The 27,553-nt window shown below is 44.8% G+C and overlaps 1 non-coding gene across 1 annotated transcript; it reads right to left on the bottom strand.

Moving 5' to 3' along the window:
* Positions 1-21,027: 21,027 nt before the first annotated feature.
* On the bottom strand, positions 21,028-21,219 carry LOC144501935 (U2 spliceosomal RNA). The gene has a single exon (XR_013499222.1). It is a non-coding gene; the product is annotated as a U2 spliceosomal RNA (small nuclear RNA).
* Between the last annotated feature and the right edge of the window lie 6,334 nt (positions 21,220-27,553).

Below are 27,553 nucleotides of genomic sequence, written 5' to 3'. Positions count from 1 at the left end.
CCTTCAAATGCTCACTGCGATTTCCGGGATCCTGGCCCTGCCCATTGAGAGTGTTCCTCACTGTGAAATGTTCTCAAGATTTTCCTGTGTCTCCACCCATTCAACACCCCTGAAAACCATTGGCATTATAAAGGTGGTATGCTGAGCATGTGGGGTACATGACATTTGGAAAGAGATTGTAAAAGTGAAAGGCCATTCAGGGAAACAATTGAGCAACTATTTTAGTGTTGGGGAGGTGGGCATGGATTGGAGATAGATTCACCATCTCCAGAGGCACCCCAGAGGCAGAAACAAGCTAAAGACAAAAGCTGATGCTGTCTTGTTTTGAGGTCCATCTTCGTGCATGTGAACATTGGCAGCTTGAACTAATAAATGAAGTAACACAGAGCAGTTTTCTGACCCCTTACCCCCACTCCCTTCACCCCCATAGATCACCCTGCTCACATATTCCCTCAATTGCTCACTTTTGGCCCTATAATAATGTGTTGCAATCCCTTCAAATGTCCATAGAAGTGTCAAAATGAATAAAAACAATCATCAAATAAGCCTTTCGGAAACAAAACTCCCCCTTCCAAAGCCTAGCCAGCTCTGATTATGGGTGACCCAGATATACCTCGAATTGTAGCATTTCCCGTTGAACTGTGAAGCAGGAAACACTATCTGCTTCCAGGCTACAGGTCACGACCCACTCATCAAGCGTAACTCAGGAGCCTAGTTAACATAACATCTGTCATTGTGAAAATGTTAGAGTCCATTATAAAGGATGTAATAGCAGAGTATTTAGAAACACATAATAGAATCAAGCAGTATCAGCGTGGCTTCATGAAAGGGAAATCATGCCTGACAAATATATTTGAATTTTCTGAGGTGATAATGAGCAAAATAGATATTATAAGAATATACTTGGATTTCCAAAAAGCGTTCAAGAAGGTACTGCATGAATTACCTTACTAAGATAAGGAACCATGGTGTTGGGGGGTTGTATATTAGTTTGGATAGAGGATTGGCTAATTAATAGAAGACAGAATTGTGAAAAGAGAAGCATTTTCAGGATGGCAACTTGCAACCAGTGGAGTGCCACAGGGATCAGTGCTGGGGCCACAATTATTTACAATTTATATTAATGACTTGGGTGAGGGAAATGAATGTACTATTGCCAAACTTGCAGATGGCACAAAAATTGGTGGGCAGGCAAGTGGTGAGGATGATATAAAGAGGAATATAGACAGGTTAAGTGAGTGGGCAAAAATTTGGCAGATTTATTTTATTCATTCATGGGACATACGCGTCGCTGGCTGGCCAGCATTTATTGCCCCTCCCTGGTTGCCCTTGTTCAGAGGGCAGTTGAAAGTCAACCACATTACTGTGGCTCTGGAGTCACATGTAGGCCAGACCAGGTAAGAACAGCAGATTTCCTTCCCTGAGGGACATTAGTGAACCAGATGGTTTTTTTCTGTCAATTGAATTCGGACAGCACGGTGGCACAGTGGTTAGCACTGATGCCTCACAGCGCCAGGGACCCAGGTTCGATTCCGGCCTCGGTTCACTGTCTGTGTGGAGTTTGCATGTTCTCCCATGTGTACGTGGCTTTCCTTCGGGTGCTCTGGTTTCTTCCCACTCTCCAGAGATGTGCGGATTAGGTGGATTGGCCATGCTAAATTGCCTTTAGTGTCAGTGGGACTAGCAGGGTAAATAGATGGGGTTATGGGGATAGGGTCTGGGTGGGATAGTGGTTGGTGCAGACTTGATGGGCCTAATGGCCTCCTTCTGCACTGTAGGGACTCTATGAGTCTATGACAATGGTCTCATGGTCATCAGTAGATTCTTAATTCCAGATTTTTTGTATTAAATTCAAACTCTACCATCTGCCGTAGTGGGATTCGAACCTGAGTCCCCAGAACATCAGCTGAGTTTCTGGATTCAAAGTCTAGTGATAATACCACTAGGCCATCACCTCCCTGCAGATGAAATATAATGTTGGAAAATATGAAGTTATGCACTTTAGTAATTAAAGGAGCTGAATATTATTTAAATGGAGAAAGACTGCAGAAAGCTGCAGCACAGAGTGATTTGGGGGGTTCTTGTGCATAAATCACAAAACATTAGCCTGCAAGTTCAACAGGTAATAGGAAGACAAGTGGAGAGGTGTTTATTTCAAAGGGAATGGAGTATAAAAATAAGAAGTCTTGCAAAAACTATAGAAGGCAATGGTTAGACCATAGCTCCAATACAGTGAACATTTTGGTCCCCTTATCGAAGGAAAGATATACTGACATTGGAGGCAGTCCAGAGAAGGTTCACTCAGTTGATCCTGGGCATGGAGGGATTTTCTCATGATGAGAGATTAGGTAGGTTGAGCCTGCACTCATTGGAGTTTAGAAGAATGATAGATAACCTTATTGAGACATATAGGGCTCTCAGGCGGCTTGAGAGGATAGATGCTGAATGGTGAAGGAGACTCAATGGGTGGAATGGCCTACTTCTGCTCCTATATCTTATCGTCTCGGAGGCCACTGCTGTGAAAATAATGGGGGATGTGAACTGACCCTCTTTAAAACAATGCAGGCAACTTTAAGCAACAGGCCTGCCCCTTTTCCCATGCCGGTGAAAATAACCCGCTCCAGGAATGGAGGCGGGACTTCTGGATCTGGAATCTGGCCACCATCTTTTCTTGGACCTGCTTCTATTTCAGTCCTGATCGGGATCATAACAATCCAGCCCCCATCAGGAACGGGATTTTGCTAATATCTCACCCTGAACACCGCCTGGTAAAACACGATCAGGGAACATGGGCAGATAGAAGTAAAATCTAATCATTTTATTGTCAGAAAAATCTAAGCTGGCGAGTCTCAGTTGTTTTTTTAGCAGCAGAAGAAGATTTCATTCTCTGGTTCATCCCCCCGGTTATATACCGATGTAAGAGTCTCCATAGTAATGGCTTTCCAAATTTGTCTGCTTTTGAATCAGACTGAGTTCAACAGAACACATTCAAGCCTGAATGTTTACACGTTATGTGTGTATCATCAACGTGTAATGATAACCTAACATTCCGGCTCATATTCTAGTGCAGTCAAATATTTATTCATTGAAATGTGATGAGTTTCATCGGTAACCTTGGCCTTAGCTGGGCTCAGGGGGATGTGTCCATTGTCATCAGATCCAACCTGATTCAACCAAACTTCAAATTAAGGCATTTGAGCGAAACACCTGCCTTTTTCATTGTATATTCTTGCTGTGTCAGGCCAGCAGATTCCCATCCATTCAGGTTATTATTTCATTGAGCCATCATGTCTGACACTAGCACTGTACTGACAGTATTTCTTCTGATTCTTCACCTTGGGGCATAAATCTAACTTTCTGGTTTTGCAGTGACAGGTATCATTTCATTCTCTGGCACTTTAGTAGTTAGGGTTTTCCTCCTCAGCAAGGGGAAGGTTGAGAGGAGATTTGATAGAGGTGTTCAAATCATGAGGGGTCTGGATAGAGATATTTGAAATTTATTCTTTCATGGGATGTGGGTGTCATTAGGAAGACCAGCATTTGTTGCCCATTCCTTTTTTTTTAGTTCATTTTAAAGTTTATTTATTAGTGTCACAAGTAGGCTTACATTAACACTGCAGATAAGTTACTGTGAAAATCCCGTAGTCGCCACACTCTGGCGTCTGTTCGGCTACACTGAGGGAGAATTTAGCATGGTCAATCCACCTAACTAGCACATCGTTCAGACTGTGGGAGGAAACTGGGACACCCGGAGGAAACCCACGCAGACACGTGGAGAATGCGTAAACTCCACACAGACAGTGACCCAAGCTGGGAATCAAACCCGGGTCCCTGACGCTGTGAGGAAGCAGTGCTAACCACTGTGCCACCATGCCACCCCATTCCTAATTGCCCTTGAACTGTGTGGCCTGCTAGGCCATTACACAGGGCAGCTAAAAAATACCTGGGTGAGCACTTGGCATGTCATAACATTCAGGGCTATGGGCCAAGTGCTGGTAGATGGGATTAGGTGGGAGTTGAGGTGTTTCTAATGTGTTGGTGCAGACTCGATGGGCCGAAAAGCCTCTTCTGCACTGTGTGACTCTATGATTCTAGTTAGGAGTCAACCACATTACTATGGGTCTGGAGTCATGTGTAGGCCAGACCAGGTGAGGATGGCAGATTTCCTTCCTTAAAGAGTATTAGTGAACCAGATGGACGTTTACAACAATTGATGATTGTTGTCATGGTCACCATTACTGAGACTAGTTTTATAATCCAGATTTATTCATTAGATTTATACATTACCACCTGCCTTAGAATCATAGAATCCAGAAGGAGGCCTTTCAGCCCATCATGTCCGCACCGACAACAATCCCACCCAGGCCCTGTCCCCGTAAAGCCATGTCTTTACTCTACTCATTACCTTGACACTAAGGGGCAATTTTGCATGGAGAATCAACCTAACCTGCAAATCTTTGGAATCCATGGTGGGATTTAAACCCATGTTCCCAGCACATTAACCTGGGCCTCAGGATTATTCATCCAGTGATTATTCACCACTGTGCCACCATTTTGCCCTCAGAGAGAGAAATTGTTTCCAATGGAGGAAGGGCCAATAACCAGAGGTGTTTGGCAAAAAGAAACAAAGATGAGATGAGGGAAAACATATTTACTCAGCAAGTGACTAGGAACTGGAATGTGTTGCCTGAGAGTGTGCCAGAGGTAGCTTCATTTGTGAAAAATATCTGACCAAGCGTCTTCAGCCAGAAATACTGCGTGGATGATCACGGAGTTTAGAAGGATGAGGGGGGATCTTATGGAGACTTATAAGATAATGCGGGGGCTGGATAGGGTGGAGGCGGAGAGATTCTTTCCACTTAGTCAGGAAGTTAAAACTAGAGGACACAGCCTCAAAATAAAGGGGGGTCGGTTTAAGACAGAGTTGAGGAGGAACTTCTTCTCCCAGAGGGTGGTGAATCTCTGGAATTCTCTGCCCACTGAGGTGGTGGAGGCTACCTCGCTGAATATGTTTAAAGCGCGGATGGATGGATTCCTGATCGGTAAGGGAATTAAGGGTTATGGGGATCAGGCGGGTAAGTGGTACTGATCCACGTCAGATCAGCCATGATCTTATTGAATGGCGGGGCAGGCTCGAGGGGCTAGATGGCCTACTCCTGCTCCTATTTCTTATGTTCTTATGTTCTTATGATCACTCTTGGCCTTCTCCTAAGGTCCCAATTCGATTCAGTCCATGTGATATCAAGAAACAGCTGTAGGAATTGGATACCACAAAGGTTATAGGGCCTGACAATATTTCGACAGCAGTACTGAAGATTTTGCTCCTGATCTTGCCACGCCTCTAGCCAAGCTGCTCCATTTCAGCTATAACACTGTCATCCACCCAACAATGTGGAAATATGCACAGGTAGGTCCGTACACAAAAAACAGGACAAATCCAACCCAACCAATTACCTATCAGTCCACTCTCAATCATCAGTAAAGTGGCAGGGATAATTAAAAATGCAATCAAGTGGCACTGGCTTAGCAATAACCTGCTCACTGATGCTCAGTTTGGGTTCTGCCAGGGTCACTCAGATGAAGCTAAATGTTGTCATATAGGTGGAATCTGATGTTGTGATTTGAGGTGATATTTCCAAAGAATAATAGGTGGATGAAGAATGGAAAGAGGCCAAAAAAAGCCAGAGTGGAAAGAGAAGCTATTGCAGGTGGTTTTCCGGCTGACATTTGATCAATAAAAAGGGACCCAAGCAGTTCTACCTGACCAGAGCTCAACAGAAAGGTGTTGAAGGAGAATCGTGGGTCAACTGTGTTGAAAGTTGGAGACAAGTTGAGAAGGATGAGAAGAGATAATGAATTGTAGTCATAGCCAGAAAGAATGCTATTTGTGACTTTCACAAGGTTGTTTCAGTACTGTTGCCAGACCTAAACTCAAGGATTTCAAACATGTAATTGTGGGACTGATGGGCACATATTTGGGAAGAAACAACACATATAAGGACTTTGAAGAAAAAAGTAAGGTTGCAAATGGGGCAGTAGTTACAGGTCATCAAACCCACTGAATGTGGCAGCATGGTGGCACTATAGTTAGCACTGCTGCCTCACAGCACCAGGGACCTGGGTTCAATCCTGGCTTTGGGTCACTGTCTGTGTAAAGTTTGCACATTCTCCCTGTATCTGCGTGGGTTTCCTCCCACAGTTTCCTCCCACAGTCCCAAAGATGTGCAGCTTAGGTGGAATGGCCGTGCTAAATTGCCCCTTAGGCTGGAATTGTACCGGCATGCCTACCCCAATTCGGGGGGCGGGCGAGGCTTGGAGAACAGCATTCTTTGTTGGCTTCGGGCGGGCTCGTACGAACCTCGGGCGGACGTGCCGGTAAAATTCCGCCCTTAGTGTCCCATGATGTGTGGATTAGATGGATCAGCCATGGTAAATGTGTGGGATCACAGGAATTGGGCAGAGGAGAGGGCCTGGGTAAGATACTCAATCAGAGTCAGTGCAAACTCGATGGGCTGAATGGTCTCTTCTGCACTATAGGGATTCTATGAAGAAAGTTATCCTCAATCCCAAAAGACTGCCTTAGAGTTTTAGGTACAGAGGAGTCAAGAGTAGTTTTTTGAGGAGAGGGATGATGTGAATAAGTTTGAAGGCTGGAGAACAGTGTGTGAGGAAAGGGAATCAGTAACAACCTTTACTAATGCGAACCCCGTAAGGGAAGTTGAGTTGTTAACAATTTGGTGAATGTTGCTTTAACTGAATACATAGCCGCAGTGATCAGTCCTGTGTTTAGCTGGTTACGGGTCAAATAAGGTTTACCCAGCACTGAAGTTCAGCAGCAATATCTGGCAAGGAATTCTGGTGATCTTACTGTTTGGCTGGTATTATTTTACAAACAGATAGCCTGGGCTTGGTGACTTTGGAATGTCTCCGTTATTTTATCTGTCTCCATCGGATATTTTCCAGCAGTCAATCAAATAGCCTCACCAAACCAAGGAGAAAAACACATAAATCTGCCATAGCACAAATTAATTAATGGAACACTTGGTGAAGATAGTCTGCCGGAAGTAGCATGGTGGGCAAGTGAGTTGCTCAGAGTCAGACACCCAGGAATATCTCAGGTTGATTTCTGTTTGAATTAGCCACTGAGAAAGTTGGCGTGGAGGGCGTAGATTTTAGGGCAGCACGGTGGCACTGTGGTTAGCACTGCTGCCTCACAGCGTCAGGGACCCAGGTTCAATTCCGGCCTCGGGTCACTGTCTGTGTGGAGTTTGTACATTCTCCCCGTGTCTGTGTGGGTTTCCTCCGGGTGCTCCGGTTTCCTCCCCACAATCCAAAGATGTGTGGGTTAGGTTGATTGGCCATGCTAAATTGACCCTTAATGTCAGGAGATTAACAGGGTAAGTATGGGGGTTATGGGGATAGGGCCTGGGTGGGATTGTTGTCGGTGCTGGCTCGAATGGCCTTCTTCTGAACTGTAGGAATTCTATGATTCTTAACTGGCTCCAGCAACCACGGCAGAGAGAAATCAGTGAGGATTTCTGCTCCTGACTAGCATGAGAGGACCACCATCTGATCCACCCACTCCCCTTGTTTCCTTGTTGGGAATTATACATGAGCAGGTGGTGAGTGAGGACAGGTTCAGTCTGGGCTGTGATCCCTGTTCGTGAAGAGTTACTACTTGGGTGAGAAGCTGTTCTACAAGATGAGTCAATGCTTTCAGCAGAGAGAGGTAAAAAATAAATTGAAAAGGTAATGCCATTCCTGCACTGGTATTGGTAGAACGGATGCATATATAAGAGACAGGAGTTCATTCTCTCTGTGTTATTGTGTAATTACAGATTCGGCTGCCAGATGTGGCCCCATGCTTCTCTACAGTAAAATTAAACTTCTTGGACTGGAATTAACCATTCTTGAATTTAATTTTAAATAAGCTCAGGATGCTCCAGCAGTAAAAAATAGCATGGTTTTAGGTTTATAAAAATATATTTAACCACCCCTTTTAAATATTCAATTTAAAATAAATTGCAGGATGACGGAAGGCCACCTGCTACACTGTCCTTTTCATCAATAAACAGATCAGGTGCAGGTTCAGAGACAGTGAGACACAGAAATGAAGAAATACTTGAAGAGGTAGGAATTGTAGGGATTGAGTAAAGATGTGGGGCTAATTGAATAGTTCTTTCAAAGAGCCAACACAAGATGAGGGACCGACGAGATGTGAAAAGAGGGAGTGAAAGGCCGAGGCTTGGTGAGATTTGGAAAAACTAAATTAAAACACAGGGGGGACAATCTTACCAAAAATATTCCAAGTGCCGAACGAGTGTGAAATTGGGAGAAAATTACTCCCATTTTTTGGGCGACCTCCCAGATGCAATTGTATGGTACTTAGAAAGAAAATGAGGCAAAGTATGATTCTCACCAGTTGGGGGAATGGACGGATTCTATTCACGCTGGGGAGCCGGCTACGGAGCTGTAGAGGTATGATTGTGCATATGCCCTAATCTCCCAGTGCATTGTGTACAAGTATACAGAGTGCACTGGGAGATCTCTCACTCTCCCACTCCCCAGATATCGCACTTCTCCCCCAATGATCACCCCTCTCCCCGGACATCACCCCCCCCCCCCCCCATTCCCCCCAATTGCTGGACCCCATCCCCGCTGTCCCCCGGCTGACATTTTCCCGTCCTTGCTCGCCATGAGCGAGCGCGGAAAGACACAATTGCAAGATTCCAACTATTCCAACCATTATCTTGCAATTGTGTCTTTGTCTATATATGCCGTGTTTGTGAACCAACCTCCACTCACCTGATGAAGGAACAGTGCTCCGAAAGCTCGTGATTCTAAATAAACCTGTTGGACTTTAATCTTTTGTTGTGAGACCTCTTACTGTGCCCACCTCAGTCCAACGCCGGCATCTCCACACCTTTGCATTAGAGGTGTGTGCATGTGAAACAAACTGTACTTTAGCACTCTAAGGAGCCCTATAGCACCCAGATTTTGCTCCCAGCATCTGGCCCTTTCTGTTTGTGAATCTTATTAAGTGTAAATGGGTTGTCAAAATTCCAAGCATAACAACTTTGGTAAAGAAAATACTCTACAGTAGCTGAAAAGCATGTTTGAAAGGTTCAAAGGCACTCGTGAAGCCAATTGGCAGGCAAAGTGGAGCCATTTGGAATTGTGTGGAGCCAGTTCACAGGTAGTTACTTGAGTGATCCTTTGAACTGGAAACTGCCAGTTGAAGCCAGCTGGATTGACTTAAGTCATAAAAGACTACTTGACTTGAGCAACGTAAATAACATTTCTCCTGGTTGCCTGTGTGAGAACCATTTTATGATGTTGGTGCCACTGGCACTATCTCAAAACAAAACAATATATGACCTCATGTTGTGTAGATGGCAGTAACACTGATTTTGTTTCAAATGAAAAGTTTCTGTCAAAACTGGAAATACGTTTGCATGCAGAAAGCTCTGGAATATTTGCAGCATGAATTTAATCTCGGGCAATTTATATCAAGCTGTCTTGTTGAAGATAATCTATGTCCCATTGTGGTCTCCTGCATGTAAACACATATAAACACCCTGATAGGATTGACTGGTCGTATGGAGAGATTCCGGAGCTGAAGCCTCGCCATTCCCATGCTTTACAGTGGATGTCCCCTTGTTTCCCGATCTTCTCCCACTTGATGAAGGCCCTTCCTTAGTTCCTCTAACTGCTTGAAGCCTGTGCTTTTCCACCCAACAGTGACCCTCCTTCCTGACTTCCTCCTGCTTGCTGCCCCTCTCCAGAGGCTTTGGGAGTGAACCCACCAGAGTGTAGCATTGAGCGGGAAGAGGTTGGACATTGGGTCAGAAAAGGTTATCATTGACAAGTAGGAGGAGGACAGGGTTGACATCAAGTGAGAATGAGGCCCATTATAGAGAGGGAGGAGGTTGGGTAAGAAGGTCATACCATTGGGGCAGCTGATGATCAGGTGGATTGATCTCCCAGGCTAGGGTAGAGTCAAGGATCAGCATAGCCGATGTGGTTAAACTGAGGGGTCGCCTGATGCAATTTTTCAAAGCCATTCAGCCTTTGGGCTAAGAAGAAGTGTCAGATCAAGCCTGGGAGGGGGTGCAATGCCTTGTTTTGTCAGCTTGGATCTTGTCTGTCCCTCTCGTGGGGACCATGAATTGGATTCAATTGGAATTTGGTCTTTCAGGTGGAATAAAAAATTTTTGAAAAAATCTGCCGAACCCAGAAGAAATGTGCAATAGTCCTGGAATCGGGGGAATCTTCGTACACAGCAACAAACCCGTTCATTGCCGCTGTTCAGGAAAACTCAAGGCAAGATTTACTAGGATGCTGCCGGGACTTGATGGTTTGAGTTATAAGGAGAGGCTGGATAGACTGGGACTTTTTTCCCTGGAGCGTAGGAGGCTGAGGGGTGATCTTATAGAGGTCTATAAAATAATGAGGGGCATAGATCAGCTCGATAGTCAATAGCTTTTCCCAAAGGTAGGGGAGTCTAAAACTAGAGGGCATAAGTTTAAGGTGAGAGGGGAAGAGATACAAAAGGGTCCAGAGGGGCAGGGTGTTGAGTGTCTGGAACGAGCTGCCAGAGGCAGTACTAGAGGCGGGTACAATTTTGTCTTTTACAAAGCATTTAGACAGTTACATGGGTAAGATGGGTATAGAGGGATATTGGCCAAATGTGGGCAACTGGGACTAGCTTAGCAGCTAAAAGAAAGGGGCGGCATGAACAAGTTGGGCCAAAGGGCCTGTTTCCATGCTGTAAACCTCTATGACTCTAATAAGCTCGCACTCGAGACTTGTTTTTTTGCTGTGACATGTTTTGGTATTTATTTTTCCCTCATTGGAACAAACTTGTAGAAAATTACTTCGGAAGTTTCACAAAAGAAAAGAAAAGTTATACCCTTTTCTCAAAGTCAGTTGTTCAATGCAAGTGATCAAAGTTAGACAATTATGCAGCAGCCTCAACGCAATACAATCCATCTGACTGGGATGGTGCTGTAGTTAATACAGCAGCATTAATTGACAAGAGAAATACCAGCGAGAGAATGCAAGCAGACACTGCACCCACAGACAACCAGTCAACTGAGCTATATTAGTAGAAGTTAAAAGAAGTCGTCATTAACCGAGGTGAGAGTGACCTCTGGAATCAGCCCACACACAGGGACTGATGTGGTTGCTGTGTTGGTGGATGGTACATTAACACCTTCACGACAGACGCCTGCTGTTAATCGACAATGGATTCTTCAGGTCACTCTCTGTGGAGCTGAATCTTCTCCCAGCTGCTGTGATTTCCCTTGAAGTGCACGGGAAGCCACATGTAGAGAATCACAAAACACAGAAAGAGGCCATTAAGCCTGTGCTAGTTCGATGAAAGAGCTACCAATTAGGCCCACAGTAAGTTTGAAAAAAGAAGTTGTTCAAAGCTGGTACCGGATAGAACGAGATAACACCAATGACTTGTCAGTTTACAGAAGATGATCAATCACAGAGAAATGAAACATTGCATCTCACCTTTACAAGAGAGCAGATATAGGAGAGGCAGTGGCGGAGTGGTATTTTTGCTGAACCAAGAAATCCAGGGTAATGCTCTGGGGATCTGGGTTCAAATCCCACAACAGCAGATGGTAAAATTGAATTCAATAAAAATCTGGAATTAAAAGCCTAAAGATGACCGTGAAACCATTCATAGAACATAGAAACCCTACAGTGCAGAAGGAGGCCATTCGGCCCATCGTGCCTGCACCGACAACAATTCCACCCCAGGTCCTATCCCCACAAACCCACACATTTATCCCTCTAATCCCTCTAACTTGCATATCCCGGGACTCTGAGGGGCAATTTAGCATGGCCAATCCACCTAACCCATACATCTTTGGAGTGTTGTCGACTGTCGTAAAAACACATCTGGTTCGCCAGTCCTGACGAAGGATCATCTACACTCAAAAACATTGGCTCTATTCTCTCCCCACAGATGCTGTCAGACCTGCTGAGATTTTCCAGCATTTTCTGTTTTTATTTCTGGTTCACTAATGTCCTTCAGGGAAGGAAATCTGCCGTCCTTACCTGGTCTGGCCTACATGTGACTCCAGAACCACAGCAATGTGGGTGAGTCTTAAATGCTGTCAGGGATGGGCAATAAATGCTGACCCAGCCAGCGACAACAACATCCCATGAACGAATACAAAGAAAAGCATCTGGTTGAATGAGAAGAAAAATAATTCCTTGTAAACATTTAAAAATCTTTGAAAATATAGGATACAGATGACAAAATTTTTTTTAAAATCAACAGAACTTACAGCAATTGTTACTGCAAGACAACACAAAGAATTTTGACCAGATAAAATCTCACAACTTTTCATGTTGAGGGAATTCTCAACAATGAAATAATTTGGTAATATTAATAAATAATATAAGGATTAATGACAGAAAGGCTGAACCAATGCAGAGCACTAACACCCACATTTGTAGAAGGTTAGAAACAGTATAAAAATAGGCGCCGGAAATTCAGAAGTATTGGATTCCTCTCTGATGTTTTTCACGGTCGAGATGCAGAGTCAGATATTTCCACTCTTAATTGAGGAGACATATTCTGCTGAGTAGGCGGCGTGCTCCTTGGGGAATTAATGGTGACACTTTACATTAGATTTTGATGGATCTTCTCAGATATTTTGCTGTAACATTGTGAAGTTTGAACTTTTTGGATTCTATTTTGGAAATAATTCTATTGTGGAAATAAGATTATGGGCCATAACTTCCACCAAGCAGTGTAGAGTGATGGTCCGCCAGAATTACAAGAGTTTAAAGTGCACTTATCCACTCTGGAAAATGTAACTGAAACCTCAGATGACTGGAGCTGCTTGGGGCCTGCGCGATGCAACTCCAACGAACTCAAGATGGCCATGTTTCACTTTGCTGGAAAGCAGGTTGCTTTAAAAGGACCAGTGAACCTGAGTGGGGGTCGGGTTGGGTCCGTTCCAGGTGCAGTGGGGATTGTGTCTGCCTCAGGGGGGTGGTGATAGGGGAGGGTCAGGTTGGGTTCACTCTGGGGATGTGGGGTGTGGGTTGGGTCCATTCCAGGGGGGCTGGGGGAGGGAGAGGGGGGGTACGACGGTCAGATTGGGTTGCTCACATGGATGTCAAGATCAGGTCTGTTCCTGGCCTGTGGAGGGAGCCGGGGGTTGGTTTGTGTTCACTGCTGGGGAGGTGTCCGAGTCAACTTGATCGAAGTGGGGGTCCAGGTCCAAACATGGAGACGGGTCGTGGATCAGGAGAGGGGGAACTTCAAGTTGGGCCCTCAGGTTGGGTTATCCCGTGTGACTGAGAGTCGGAAATGGGGCAGGGTGGAAGAGGCTAGGCTGCGGGAATTCCATGTGGGATGGTATCGGGAGAATGCACCGGTGGTTGATTAGTCAGAGGGTTGGGGGTCAAGGATACAGGGGTGTCTCCTGCAGGGCTGTACCTGGATCTTCAAAATAGTTACAGTGAATTTAGAAGCGGTTTTATTTCCTCTAACTCTTTCAGAGTAACTATTGGTGTAAAGAGCCACCAAACAAGTAGGCTTACATTAACACTGCAATGAAGTTACTGTGAAAATTCCCTAGTCACCGCACGCTGGCACCTGTTCAGGTACACTGAGGGAGAATTTAGTATGGCCAATGCACTTAACCGGCACATCTTTCAGACTGTGGGAGGAAACCTGAGCACCCGGAGGAAACCCACGTTGACATGGGGAGAACGTGCAGACTCCGACCAGACAGTGACCCAAGCCGGGAAATGAACCCAGGTCCCTGGCGCTGTGAGGCAGCAGCGCTAACCACTGTGCCACCTTGCCGCTTTGTCCTATGGTTCCCAGCCCCATGCATTTGCCGAAGCAAATTTAACCCTTCTGGACAATTGCTTGCGAAACTTTAACTGGGAACTTCTGAGAAGGATTCCCCAGTGTATCTTTAGAGTACCCTCCCCATCCTCCCCACCCTTCCTCCAAATCCGATGTTGGGGAGCCAGGAAGTTACGAGGCCTTCCCATATTTTAATAATCTTTAATGTTGTGATGTGCTTAAACACTTGAAGTGCATTGCATGTCCCGTTCTCTAAAAAATTGATAAATAAATTAGTAAATACGTGGTCTCATGTAGTATTCTGTATGAAACTCTAAGAACCCCTCTCTGTACACTCTGAAGTGTGGAGATGCATTATTGAAGAGAGATGCCGAGACCCTTACAATATCCAGGAAATTTATAACCTAGCTGATGCTTAATTAAAAGCAACAGTCTGTAAGAAGGAAATATTCTTTGCTGATTCCTTTCCTTAAGGGAGAGATAGATCAGTTCTTCAGACTCAAGCAGGCATCTGTTACATCTGGATAAAAGCAAAATGCTGCGAATGCTGGAATCTGAAACAAAAACAGAAAATACTGGAAAATCTCAGCAGGTCTGACAGCAACTGTGGGGAGAGAATAGAGCCAACGTTTCGAGTCTGGATGACCCTTCATCAGCTCTGAAAAAGGGTCGTTTAGACTCGAAATGTTGGCTCTATTCTCTCCCCACAGATGCTGTCAGACATGCTGAGATTTTCCAGCATTTTCTGTTTTTGTGTGTGTTAATCTGGCTAGATTAAAGTTAAATGTCAGTCATTATCAGAAAAATGCTCCCAATTGGAATAACCCCATAAGGTTATAAACCTTAATTGCTGGCTCGGCCCACATTTATTGCCCTATCCCTAAATGCCCTCAAGAGGTTGGTGGTGAGCCACTTTCTTGAACCAATGAAATCCATGTGACATATGTACAGACAACAGTGCTGTTGAGAAGCGAGTTCCAGGATTTTGACCCAGTGATGGTGAAGCAACGGTGATATAGTTCCAAGTTGGAATGGTGTGTGGCTTTGCTGGGAACTGACAGGTGGTGGTCTTCCCATGTGTCTGCTGCCCTGGTCCTCTTAGGTGGTAGAGATTGGTGGTTTGCAAGGAGCCTTGGTGAGTTGCTGCAGTGCATCTTGTAGATGGTACACACTGCTTCCACTATGCATCAGCAGTGGAGGCAGTGAATAGTTAAGATAGTCAATGGACAGGGTGCCCAATGTCACGGTCATTGTGGCACAGAAGGAGGCCATCTGGCCCATTGAGTCCATGTTGTTTACATTTGGAGTACTGTGTACAGTAAGGAAGGATGTAAATGTGTTAGAAGCAGTTCAGAGAAGGTTTATTGGACTAATATCAGGAATAGGCAGGTTGTCTTATGAGGCAAGATTGGACTGATTAGGCTTGTTTCGACTGAAATTTGAAGGAATAGAAGGCAACTTGATCAAAGCCTTTAAGATCCTGGGAGGGCTTGACAGGGTGCATGCGGAGAAGATCTTTCCAAGTGTTGAAAAATCTGGAACCAGGGGTCATTTTTAAAATAAGGGGTTGTTCATTTAAGGAGGAGAAGTTATCTTCTCTCAGAGGGCCATGAGTCTTTGAAACTCTCTTCTCAAAAAGTAGTGGAAGCAGAGTTTTGAATCTTTTTCAGGCAAAACTAGATAGATTCTTGATTAACCAGGGGGGTGAAGGATTTTCAAGGGTTAGGGAGGAGCATGGGGTTGAGGTTACAATCAGATCAGCCATGATCTTATTGAGTGGTGGAGCAGGCTTGAGGGAATGAGTGGTTTACCCCTGTCTCTAATTTGTATGTTCACATGTTGGCTCTCTGTAGAGCAATGCAATTAGTCCCATTCTCCCTGAGCTCTTTCAGATTTGTTCCCATCAACTGCACATCAAATCTCCTTTTGGAATCAGTACTATTTTCTGCTTTCACCACCCACATAGGCACTGAGTTCCAAATCATTACCAACCCTGTGTAAAAAAAAAGCTTCAACCCCATATCCTCCTCACATCTCTTGCCCAAAACTTCAAATATCTTGTCTCCTCGTCTTTGAACTATCAGCTTTCCTTTGTTCACATTACCTTCACCTGACATAATCTTCGGCACTTTATCAAATACCTCTTCAATCTCCTTTGCTCAAATGATTACAACCTCAGCTTCTCCCGTCTAATCTTGTAACCCTGGAGACATTCCGGTAAACCTCCTTTGCACCCTCTCAAAGACCCTAGTATAAATCCTGAAGTATGTTGATCAGAATTTTATTTTTATTTATCCATGGGCTGTGGACATTGCTGTCTGGGCCAGTATTTATTGCCTATGCCTAATTGCCCTTGAACTGAGTGGCTTCCTCGGCCATTTCAGTGAGCATTTAAGAGTCAACTACATTGCTGTGGATCTGGAGCCACATGTAGGCCAGATCAGGTAAGGACAGCAGATTAGCGAGCCAGGTGGTTTCGTATGACAATGGTCTCATGCTCATCATTAGACATTTAATTCCAGATTTCTTTAACTGAATTCAAATCTCACCATCTGCTGTGGTAGGTTTCGAACCTGGGATTACTAGTCCAGTGACAATACCACGATGCCATTACTGCCTCTAAGAACTGAATGCAATGCTGTACTCATGGTCGAACCAGAGTTTCATAAAGGTTCAATATAACTTGCCCACTTTTGTGTCCAGGTGAGTGCAGCAGAGCGGTGAAGGTGATTGGCAGTTGCAGGTAACATTTGCATAGGTGCAGTCATTGCGACCAGAAGGTGGGTTTCCGGGATATATCCCCTCTCAGGACGGCCGTGATGTTTTCCCTAATCAAAAGTGCAACTCCCCCTCCTCTCTTACCTCCTGTTCTATCTTTCCTATAGCATCTGTACCCTTGAGCTGCCAGTCCTGGCCCTCCCTTAACCATGCTTCAGTAATTGCTATAATATCCCAATCCCACGTACCCATCCATGCCCTGAGTTCATCTGCCTTGCCTGTCAGGCCTCTTGCATTGAAATAAATGCAGTTTAATCTGGACTTCCCTTGCTCTCTGTCTTGCTTTTGCCTGATCTGTCTGGTACTAGGATTACTGACACTGCCTTTACTACTTAATGTGCTCTCTTTAACTTCTGTGCTGTCCTCAAACTTCTCTTCTGTCTCCCTACTGCTTTGGACCCCACCCCCCCTGCCAAACTAGTTTAAACCCTCCCGAGTGGCTCTCGCAAATCTCCCCGCCAGGATGTTAATCCCTCTCCAGTTTAGGTGTAACCCGTCCCTCTTGAACAGGTCAGCCTTTCTCCAGAAAAGATCCCAATGATCCAAAAATCTAAATCCCTGCCCCCTGCACCTGATCTCAAGCCACGCATTCATCTGCCTAATCCTCCTATTCCTACTCTCACTAGCACATGGTACAGGTTGTAGTCCAGAAATTACTACCTTTGAGGTCCTGCACTTTAGCCTTCTGCCTAACTCTCTATATTCACATTTCAGGACCTCAGCCGTTTTCCCACCTATGTCATTGGTACCAATATGTACAACGGCCTCTGGCTGCTCACCCTCCCCCTTAAGAATGTCCTGCAATCGCTCAGAGACATCCTTGACCCTGGCACCAGGGAGGCAACACACCATCCTGGAGTCTCAATTGCAGCCACAGAAACACCTGTCTGTGCCTCTAACTAGCGAGTCCCCTATTACTACTGCTCGCTTGCTCTTTGCCCGACCCCGTCCCACAGCAGGTGTGGTGCCACAGGCCTGGCTGCTGCTGGTATCTCCCCCTGACAGGCTATTCCCCCTCAACAGTATCCAAGACAGTATACCTGTTTGAAAGGGGAATAACCACAGGAGACTCCTGCACTACCTGCCTGCCTCTCCTGGCGGTCACCCGTCTACCTGTCTGAACCTCTGGTGTGACAACCTCCCTGTATTTAGTGTCTATCACACTCTCTGCCTCCTGTATGCTCCGCAGTGCACCCACGGGAAAAAGATACAAAAGTCTGAGGTCACGTACCAACCGACTCAAGAACAGCTTCTTCCCTGCTGCTGTCAGACTTTTGAATGGACTTACATTGCATTAACTTGATCTTTCTCTACATCCTAGCTATGACTGTAACACTACATTCTGCACTCTCTCATTTCCTTCTCTATGAATGGTCTGCTTTGTCTGTATAGCGTGCAAGAAACAATACTTTTCACTGTATGCTAATATGTTAATACATGTGACAATAATAAATCAAATCAAATCAAACATACTGTGCTAACCATTCTCAATACATTCTGGCACTTTCAAAGATCTATATGCATGCACCCCCTTAGGTCCCTTCATCTCAGTGCACGCTTTAGAATTGTGTCATTAAATTTATATTACCTCTCCCTATTCCTCCTGACAGTTGCATCTGTTGTTAGTCTGCTCATTCTGCCAGCCTATCTACACCTCTGTTACAGTCAATTGGCATCATCTCCACTGTTTACCATACTCCAGTCTAAAAATATCCACCATTTACTGCAACTTGCTGTTTTCTGTCCTTATGTCAATTTGTTATTCAAGTTGACACTGACCCTCCCATTCCATGAGCCTCAATTTCGTTAACAAGCCTTTTACATGGTACTTTCTCAAACACTTGCTTAAAACCCACATGGACAACTTGCATCACACTCCCTTCATCAATCATCTCTGTTACTTTGTCAAAAAATTTCGATTAGATTAGTCAAGCATGGGCTGTAAATTATCAATCTCTGCTGGCTCTCATGCATTAAATCAAAATGTTCCAAGTTTGTGTCGATGTTCTTCCCTGTTTATTGTCTGGAAAACTTTACATACCACAGATGGCCTGCCTGCTGTTGCTAGTTCCTTGAATAAGGCTGTCACAGTTTGTGCTCTCTATATCTCGAGAAGATTGGTCAATTATTGCAAGTCCTTGCACTATCTCCGGTCCCATTTCCTTTCACAACCTAGAATTCAAGACGTCCAAACTCGGCGACTTATCCACTCTGAGCATAGCCAGCCTTTCCAGTACGTCCTTGCTATCAATTTTCACCTCACCCATTACCATCTCTGCCACTGATATTCTGGCAGCATCCACTTCCTTAGCAAACACTGATACACTGGGGTGGCACAATGGCACATCAGTGGACAATGAAACCCCTTCCAGAAATAGTAAACCACAGGATGTGATTGATTCTGTGTCTGAAGTGGAAGAGGCTGAAGAAAGATGGAATTGAAGGAAATTTATCAACGGACAGCAGCATCGATGGAAGTAATGAGGACGCAGAAGAAGAGCCATGAATTCTTGATGGGACCTTGTTTTTAAATGACTGCTTTCAAAACTAATTTTAACTGAAATGCTGTGGAACATGGTGGCTGAATATCAGATGTGCATTTTTTGAGTTGCCAAGTTGATTGCTGTAAATTGGAAAGAAACTTCTTTAATATGGTTAATATTTAGTAACAAATATATATTCTCACCTTTCCCAATTCTTACACATGGCAGGTAAATGGTATGTTGGCCTTCATAGCGAGAGGAATTGAGTATAGGGATAGAGATATTTTGCTGCAATTGTATAGGGCATTGGTGAAGCCACACCTGCAGTATTATGTGCAGTTTTGGTGTCCTTATTTGAGGAAGGATGTCCTTGCTATAGAGGGAGTACAACAAAAGTTTACCAGGCTGATTCCTGGGATGGCAGGTCTGTCATATGAGGAGAGATTAAATCGGTTAGGATTATATTCATTGGAGTTTAGAAGAGTGAGAGGGGATCTCATATAAAATTCTAACAGGGTTAGACAAGGTAGATTCAGAAAAAATGTTCCCAATGATAGGGGAGTCCAGAACTAGGGGGATCATAGTTTAAGGATAAGGGGTAAACCTGTTAAAACTGAGGTGAGGAGAAATTTCTTCATTCAGAGGGTGGTGAGTGTGTGGAATTCACTACCACAGAATGTAGTTGAGGCCAAAACGTTGTCTGATTTCAAGAAGAAATTAGGTGTAGCTCTTGGGGGCTAAAGGAATATGGGACGAAGGGGGGATCAGGATATTGAATTTGATGATCTGTCATGATCAAGATGAATGGTGGAGCAGGCTCGAAGGACCAAATGGCCTACTTCTGCTTCTAGTTTCTATATTTCTGTTCCTGTGTTTGCCCACTCAATCAACTTGTCTAAATCAACTTAAAGCCTCTTAACATTCTTCTCATCACGCACATTCTCACCAAGCTTCATGTCGTCAGCAAACCGAGAAACATTACATTTAGTTCCCTTATCCAAATTATTGATGTATGTTTTGAATAGCTTGGGCCCAAGCACTGATTCCTGCAGTAACCCGCTAACCACTGCTTGCGACGTTGAAGAAAAAATTCTATTCTTTCTGCTAACAAATTCTCAATCCATGCCAAAACATTACCCCAATCCCATGCACTTTAAATTTGCACACTGACCTCTTATGTGGGACTTTATCAAAAGCTTTCTGAAATCCCAAATATACCACATCCACTGGTTCTCCCTTATCTATTCTGCTGGTTATGTCCTCAAACACTCCAGTAGGTTTGTCAAATATAATGGAGAGGCGTGGAATTTTCCAGCCCTGTCAGATGGACTGCGGGAATCCTGATGCCCCTCTGAATGGGGCATCTGCAAAAAATTGTGATTCCTGCCACATGTGAAGGCAAACCAAAAGTAATGCAAACCCACTAACTGTAATTCAATTAGTGGACTGGACAGCTCATTCACTGGCCTTCCGACATGCACCATCTGCCCCAGTGAGAAATGCACCAGGTGGGCTTTGCGGCTGGGCTTAACATGTTAGACCCTGAGGGTGGGGGGGGGGGGGGGGGGGGGGGGTCAAGGAGGTAGGCCCAATGGTCATTTGCCCCTCTGCCATTGCCAGGCTTCAGAGGCAGGGGCTGCCAACGGTCTTTGGGGGCTGGATGAGCTTGGGCTGGGGGCAAGGTGTTGATCTCAGCACAGTCCCCTGGGATGGGGTTTTTGTGGCTGGAGTGCCACGGAAATGCAGCCAGCATAATCAAAGACCCCATGCATCCTGGACGTACTCTCTTCCACCATTTGTTTTGTTTATTTTTCCAATTCAATCCAATCCAAGTCCAATTCAGAGTCTCAGCAAGTGAGACATTCCCGATCCAAGCTGACAAGACAGGCCTCTCACTTCCTGTCTTGGGCTTGATCTAAATGATCCAAGCTGATTGGAGCAGGCATTGCACCTCCTCCAAGGCTTGATCTCATTTGCATCTTAGCCAAAAGGCCGAGATGCCACTTTAAAAAATTGCTTCAAATGAAGCTTTAGTGTAATCTCATGACTTCAAACAAGTACAGCATGTCGATACTACACTTGATCTTAGCCAAAAGGCCGAGAAGCGAAAAAGATACAAGAGTCTGAGAACACGTCCCAAATGACTCAAGATCAGCTTCTTCCCTGCTGCCATCAGACTTTTGAATGGACCTATCTCACATTAAGTTGATCTTTCCCTACACCATAGCTATGACTGTAACACTACATTCTTCACTCTCTTCTTTCTTTCTCTATGAACACTATGTTTTGTCTGTATAGCGCACAAGAAACAATAATTTTCACTGTATGTTAATACATGTGACAATAATAAATCAAATCAAATCAAATCAAAATTTGGTGGCGAACCTGGCTAAGAATGACTTTGCGAAAGCACCAGCCAGAACTATTGGACATAAAATATTTGGAAAGTTTTCAAAGTTAAAATGCTCGTTTTTTCAGGTAGAATTTGTTATTAAAACCATTTAATTTACAGATTATGTGGGTGGCTGGACAAGAAAATCTAATTGCTGATGTGTTGTGAAAAGCTTAAAGTTCAAGAAAGATTGGACATTTGAAACCCAAAGAAGGGACTGAAATGAACTCCATTATTACATCATGTTATATATCATGTATATATCATGTTAATGCATGCACCTTGTAATGCAATGGTGGAATAGTTTCGTGCATAGAGATAAGTAGTAACAAGTGCAAAAGTGGTTGAGTAAATGAAACTGTCTTTTGAATTATGACAGTTCATTTTCCAATAAGGCGGGAAGTGTCAGGAAAGTTAGAGTTTTAATTTTTCTTTTTTTTTGCAATAGCATTGTCATATTGGCGGCACAGTGGCACAGTGGTTAGCACTTCTGCCTCACAGCTCCAGGGACCCAGGTTCAATTCCGACCTCGGATCACTCTCTGTGTGGAGTCTGCACATTCTCCCCGTGTCTGCACGGGTTTCCTCTGGGTGCTCCAGTTTCCTCGCACAGTCCAAAGATGTGCGGGATCGGTGCATTGGCCATGCTAAATTACCACTTAGTGTCCCGGGATGAGTAGGTTAGAGGGCTTAGTGGGGTAAATATGTGGGGTGATGGGGATGGGGCCTGGGTGGGATTGTTGTCGGTGCAGACTCAATGGGCCGAATGGCCTCCTTCTGTACTGCAGGGATTCTACGATTCTATATTGATATATGGTAGTAAATAAGCTTGTGTGGTGTGACTGGTTTAATTGAATTTGAGACAGATGGACTGCAAACATCAAGAGGGGGTGTGAAGGCAAATGGTTTGATCTGGTGATGAACAAAAGGGAGCCAGGAGAACTTGAAATAAGAGTTTACATAAGGCAAAGAAAGCAAGTGGTTTTTAATGTTGATTGTTGTACTTCAAAAGGGACCATATACAATTAGAGGATTGTAAATAGATAAGGCAAAATCGTCTAAGTTTACTAGGGTTCTTTCTTCTCACTGGACTGCTTCTTTGCTGAACATTATGAAACATCTTCTTATATTCCTGCCACTGTAGCTTTACTGACTTATCCCTTAACCTAATTTCCCAGTTTACACAGTTCTGTTTTCATGCCCTCATAATTATTCTTACTTAAGCTTGAAACACTAGTCTTAGATCCACTCTTCCCTCCCTGAAGTTGAATGTGAAATTCTATCATACTCCGATGGCTGCTACCTCGGGTGCCTTTACTACAAGGCCATTAGCAGGTCAAGAATACCCTGCTCTCTGATTGGCTCTAGAATTTGCTGCTCTGTGAAACTGTCCAGAAAACGCTGGATGAACGCATCTTCCAGGTTACCTTTGCCAAGCCGATTCATTCAATCTATGTATGGATGAAAATCACCCATGATTATCATTATACCTTTTTCAGATGCCCCATTATTTTTTCCTTTGTACTCCATCCCACAGTGTAGTTACTTTTAGAAGACCTATAAACTACTCCTTAGTTCACCTTAGCCAGCGCTGAGTCCAAACCCTATGAAGGGAAGGTCATGTTTGACTCATTTGGTGGAATTCTTTGAGAACATTACATGTGCAGTGGACAATGGGGAACGTGTGGACGTGGTGTATCTGGATTTCCAGAAGGCATTTGACAAGGTGCCGCACCAAAGACTGCTACATAAGATCAAGGTGCACAGTGTTATGGGTAATATATTAGCATGGATAGAGGATTGGTAACTAACAGAAAGTCCCTCATGGTAGGCTGGTGAAAAAGGTTGGATCTCATGGGATAAAGGGGGAGGTGGGTAGATGGGTGGAGAACTAGCTTGGTCACAGAAGACAGAGGGTGGTAGTGGAAGGGTCTTTTTCCGGCTGGAGGCCTGTGACTAGTGGTGTTCCGCAGGGCTCTGTATTGGGACCTCTGCTGTTTGTGATTTATATAAACGATCTGGAAGAAGGTGTAACTGGGGTGATCAGTAAGTTTGTGGACGACACAAAATTGGCAGGACTTGCAGATAGTGAGGAGCATTGTCAGAAGCTACAGAAGGATATAGATAGGCTGGAAATTTGGGCAAAGAAATGGCAGATGGAGTTCAATCCTGATAAATGCGAAGTGATGCATTTTGGTAGAAATAATGTTGGGAGGAGCTATACGATAAATGGCAGAACCATAAAGGGTGTAGATACGCAGAGGGACCTGGGTGTGCAGGTCCACAGATCCTTGAAGGTGACGTCACAGGTGGAGAAGGTGGTGAAGAAGGCATATGGCATGCTTGCCTTTATAGGACGGGGCATAGAGTATAAAAGTTGGGGTCTGATGTTGCAGATGTATAGAACGTTGGTTCGGCCACATTTGGAATACTGCGTCCAGTTCTGGTCGCCACACTACCAGAAGGACCAGAAGCCAGAGGCTTTGGAGAGAGTACAGAGGAGGATGTTGCCTGGTATGGAGGGGCTTAGTTATGAGGAGAGATTGGGTAAACTGGGGTTGTTCTCCCTGGAAAGACGGAGGATGAGGGGAGACTTAATAGAGGTGTATAAAATTATGAAAGGCATAGATAGGGTGAACGGTGGGAAGCTTTTCCCCAGGTCGGTGGTGACGTTCATGAGGGGTCATAGGTTCAAGGTAAAGGGGGGGAGGTTTAACACAGATATCAGAAGGACATATTTTACACGTAGGGTGGTGGGGGCCTGGAATGCGCTGCCAGGCAAGGTGGTGGAGGCGGACACACTGGGAACGTTTAAGACTTATCTAGACAGCCATATGAACGGAGTGGGAATGGAGGGATACAAAAGAATGGTCTAGTTTGGACCAGGGAGCAGCACGGGCTTGGAGGGTCGAAGGGCCTGTTCCTGTGCTGTATTGTTCTTTGTTCTTTGTTCTAACAGAAAGCAAAGAGTGGGGGTAAATGGGTGTTTTTCTGGTTGGCGATCAGTGACTTAGTGGTGTGCCTCAGGGATCAGTGTTGGGGCCGCAATTGTTTACGATTTGCATAGATGATTTGGAGTTGGGGACCAAGTGTAGTGTGTCAAAATTCGCAGATGACACTAAGATGAGTGGCAGAGCAAAGTGTGCAGAGGATGCTGAAAGTCTGCAAAGGGATATAGATAGTCTAAGTGAGTGGGCGAGGGTCTGGCAGATGGAGTACAATGTTGGTAAATGTGAGGTCATCCATTTTGGTCGGAATAACAGCAAAATGGACTATTATTTAAGTGTTAAAAAATTGCAGCATGCTGCTGTGCAGAGGGACCTGGGTGTCCTTGTGCAGGAATCTCAAGGAGTTGGTTTACAGGTGCAGCAGGTAATTAAGAAGGCAAATGGAATTTTGTCCTTCATTGCTAGAGGGGTGGAGTTTAAAAACAGTGAGGTTATTTTGCAGTTGTATAAAGTGCTGGTGAGGCCACACCTGAGTACTGTGTACAGTTTTGGTCTCCTTACTTGAGAAATGATATGCTGACATTGGAGGGAGTGCAGAGGAGATTCACTAGGTTGATTCTGGAGTTGAGAGGATTAGCTTATGAGGAGAGACTGAGTAGACTGGGGCTATACTCATTGGAATTCAGAAGAATGAGGGGATGTCTTATAGAAACATATAAAGAACAAAGAACAATACAGCACAGGAACAGGCCCTTCGGCCCTCCAAGCCCACGCCGCTCCCTGCTCCAAACTAGACCATTCTTTTGTATCCCTCCATTCCCACTCCGTTCATGTGGCTATCTCGATAAGTCTTAAATGTTCCCAGTGTGTCCGCCTCCACCACCTTGCCCGGCAGCGCATTCCAGGCCCCCACCACCCTCTGCGTAAAATACGTCCTTCTGATATCCGTGTTAAACCTCCCCCCCCTCACCTTGAACCTATGGCCCCTCGTGAACGTCACCACCGACCTGGGGAAAAGCTTCCCAGCGTTCACCCTATCTATGCCTTTCATAATTTTATACACCTCTATTAGCTCACCCCTCATCCTCCACCTTCATAAGATTATGAAGGGAATAGATAATAGATAATAGATAGGGAGGTTGTTTTCACTGGCAGGTGAAACTAGAACTAGGGGGCATAGCCTCAAAATAAGGGGAAGCAGATTTCAGACTGAGTTGAGGAGGAACCTCTTCACCCAAAGGGTTGTGAATCTGTGGAATTCCCTGCCCAGTGAAGCAGTTGAGGCCACCTCATTGAATGCTTTTAAGGCAAGGATAGGTACATTTTTGAACAATAAAGGAAATGGTGAGCGGGCAGGTAAGTGGAGCTGATTCCACAAAAAGATCAGCCATAATCTTATTAAATGGCGGATCAGGCTCGAGGGGGCTGAGGCCTACTCCAGCTCCTAGTTCTTACGTTCTTATAACCTCATAATTACCTTTATTTAACACAAGTCATGACCCACACTTCTCCCCTTCACTTTGACTTTTCTCTCTCAGATGGTTGTTAGTCTGCAGAATTCTCTTCCCCAGAAGGCAATGGGGCTGGGTTATTGAATATACTCGAGGCAGAGTTAGATAGATTGCTGATAGATAAGGGTGTTAAGGGTAATGGGGGACAGACAGGAAATTGAAATTGAGGCCACAACCAGATCAGCCATGAATGGGGGAGCATTCTAATCCTGCTCCTAATGCCTATGTTCCTATGACCCAGAGACAAGAACTCTATTCACACAGCTACAGCTGACACTTTTTATTCATTCATGAACATGGACGTTGCTGGTTGGTCAGCATTTATTACTCATCCCTAGTTGCCTGAGGGCAGTTCAGAATCAATTGCATTGCTGTGGCTCTGGAGTCACGTGTAGGCCAGACCAGGGAAGGACAGCAGATTTCCTTCCCTCAAGGACATTAGTGAACCAGATGGGTTTTTTGGACAATCGAGAATGGTTTCATGGTATATTTTTAATTCCAGATATTTTTTATTGAATTCAAATTCCACCTGCTGAGCCAGAATTTGAACCCAGATTCCCAAAACATTAGCTGAGTTTCTGGATTAATAGTCTAGTGATAATACCATAATACCACTGGGCCATCACCTCCCCTTAAAAGGATGAAAATAAAGTTGCGTTTAAGTATGGATCCATCCAGATTTCCTGCTCGAATGACCACAGATTTGCTAAACAGCCTGTATGTACAGCTGACCACTGAAGCAGTGGGGCGGCACGGTGACACCATAGTTAGCACTGCTGCCTCACAGCGCCAGGGACCTGGGTTCGATTCCCCGCTTGGGTCACTGTCTACGTGGGTTTTCTCTGGGTGCTCCGGTTTCCTCCCATAGTCCAAAGATGTACTGGTGTCAAAATCTTGACTTCCGAGTTTGACTTTAACGCAAACACACATTAACACAAGATACTTGATCTTATGATCAACCATGATCTTATCAACTGGAGGAACAGGCTCGAAGGGCTGAGTGGCCTACTCCTGTTCCTGTTCCTGAGGTTCGGTGTGGTATGTTGAAGGCCGCTGCTCTCAGCTTCGCAGGGACACTGCTTGACAGTCTCCATCTCATGACACTCCATCTCAAGACTCTCCATCTCATGACACTCTCCATCTCATAGAAGGATGGGTTAGTAAATTTGCGGATGACACTAAAGTCGGTGGAGTTGGACACAGTGCGGAGGGAAGTGGCAGGTTACAGAGGGACATAGATAAGCTGCAGAGCTGGGCTGAGAGGTGGCAAATGGAGTTTAATGCGGAAAAGTGCGAAGTGATTCACTTTGGAAGGAGTATCAAGAGTACAGAGTACTGGGCTAATGGTAAGATACTTGGTAGTGTGGATGAACAGAGGGATCTGGGTGTCCATGTGCATAGATCCCTGAAAGTTGGCACCCAGGTTGATAAGGTTGTTAAGAAGGCGTACGGTTTGTTAGCTTTTATTGGTAGAGGGATTGAGTTTCGGAGCCAGGAGGTCATGTTGCAACAGTACAAAACTCTGGTGCGTCCGCACTTGGAGTATTGCGTACAGTTCTGGTCGCCGCATTATAGGAAGGATGTGGAAGTGTT

The sequence above is a fragment of the Mustelus asterias genome, chromosome 1, assembly GCF_964213995.1.
Source record: "Mustelus asterias chromosome 1, sMusAst1.hap1.1, whole genome shotgun sequence".
In the NCBI taxonomy this organism is placed as follows: domain Eukaryota; kingdom Metazoa; phylum Chordata; class Chondrichthyes; order Carcharhiniformes; family Triakidae; genus Mustelus; species Mustelus asterias.
This window is presented reverse-complemented; position numbering and strand designations above follow the sequence as displayed.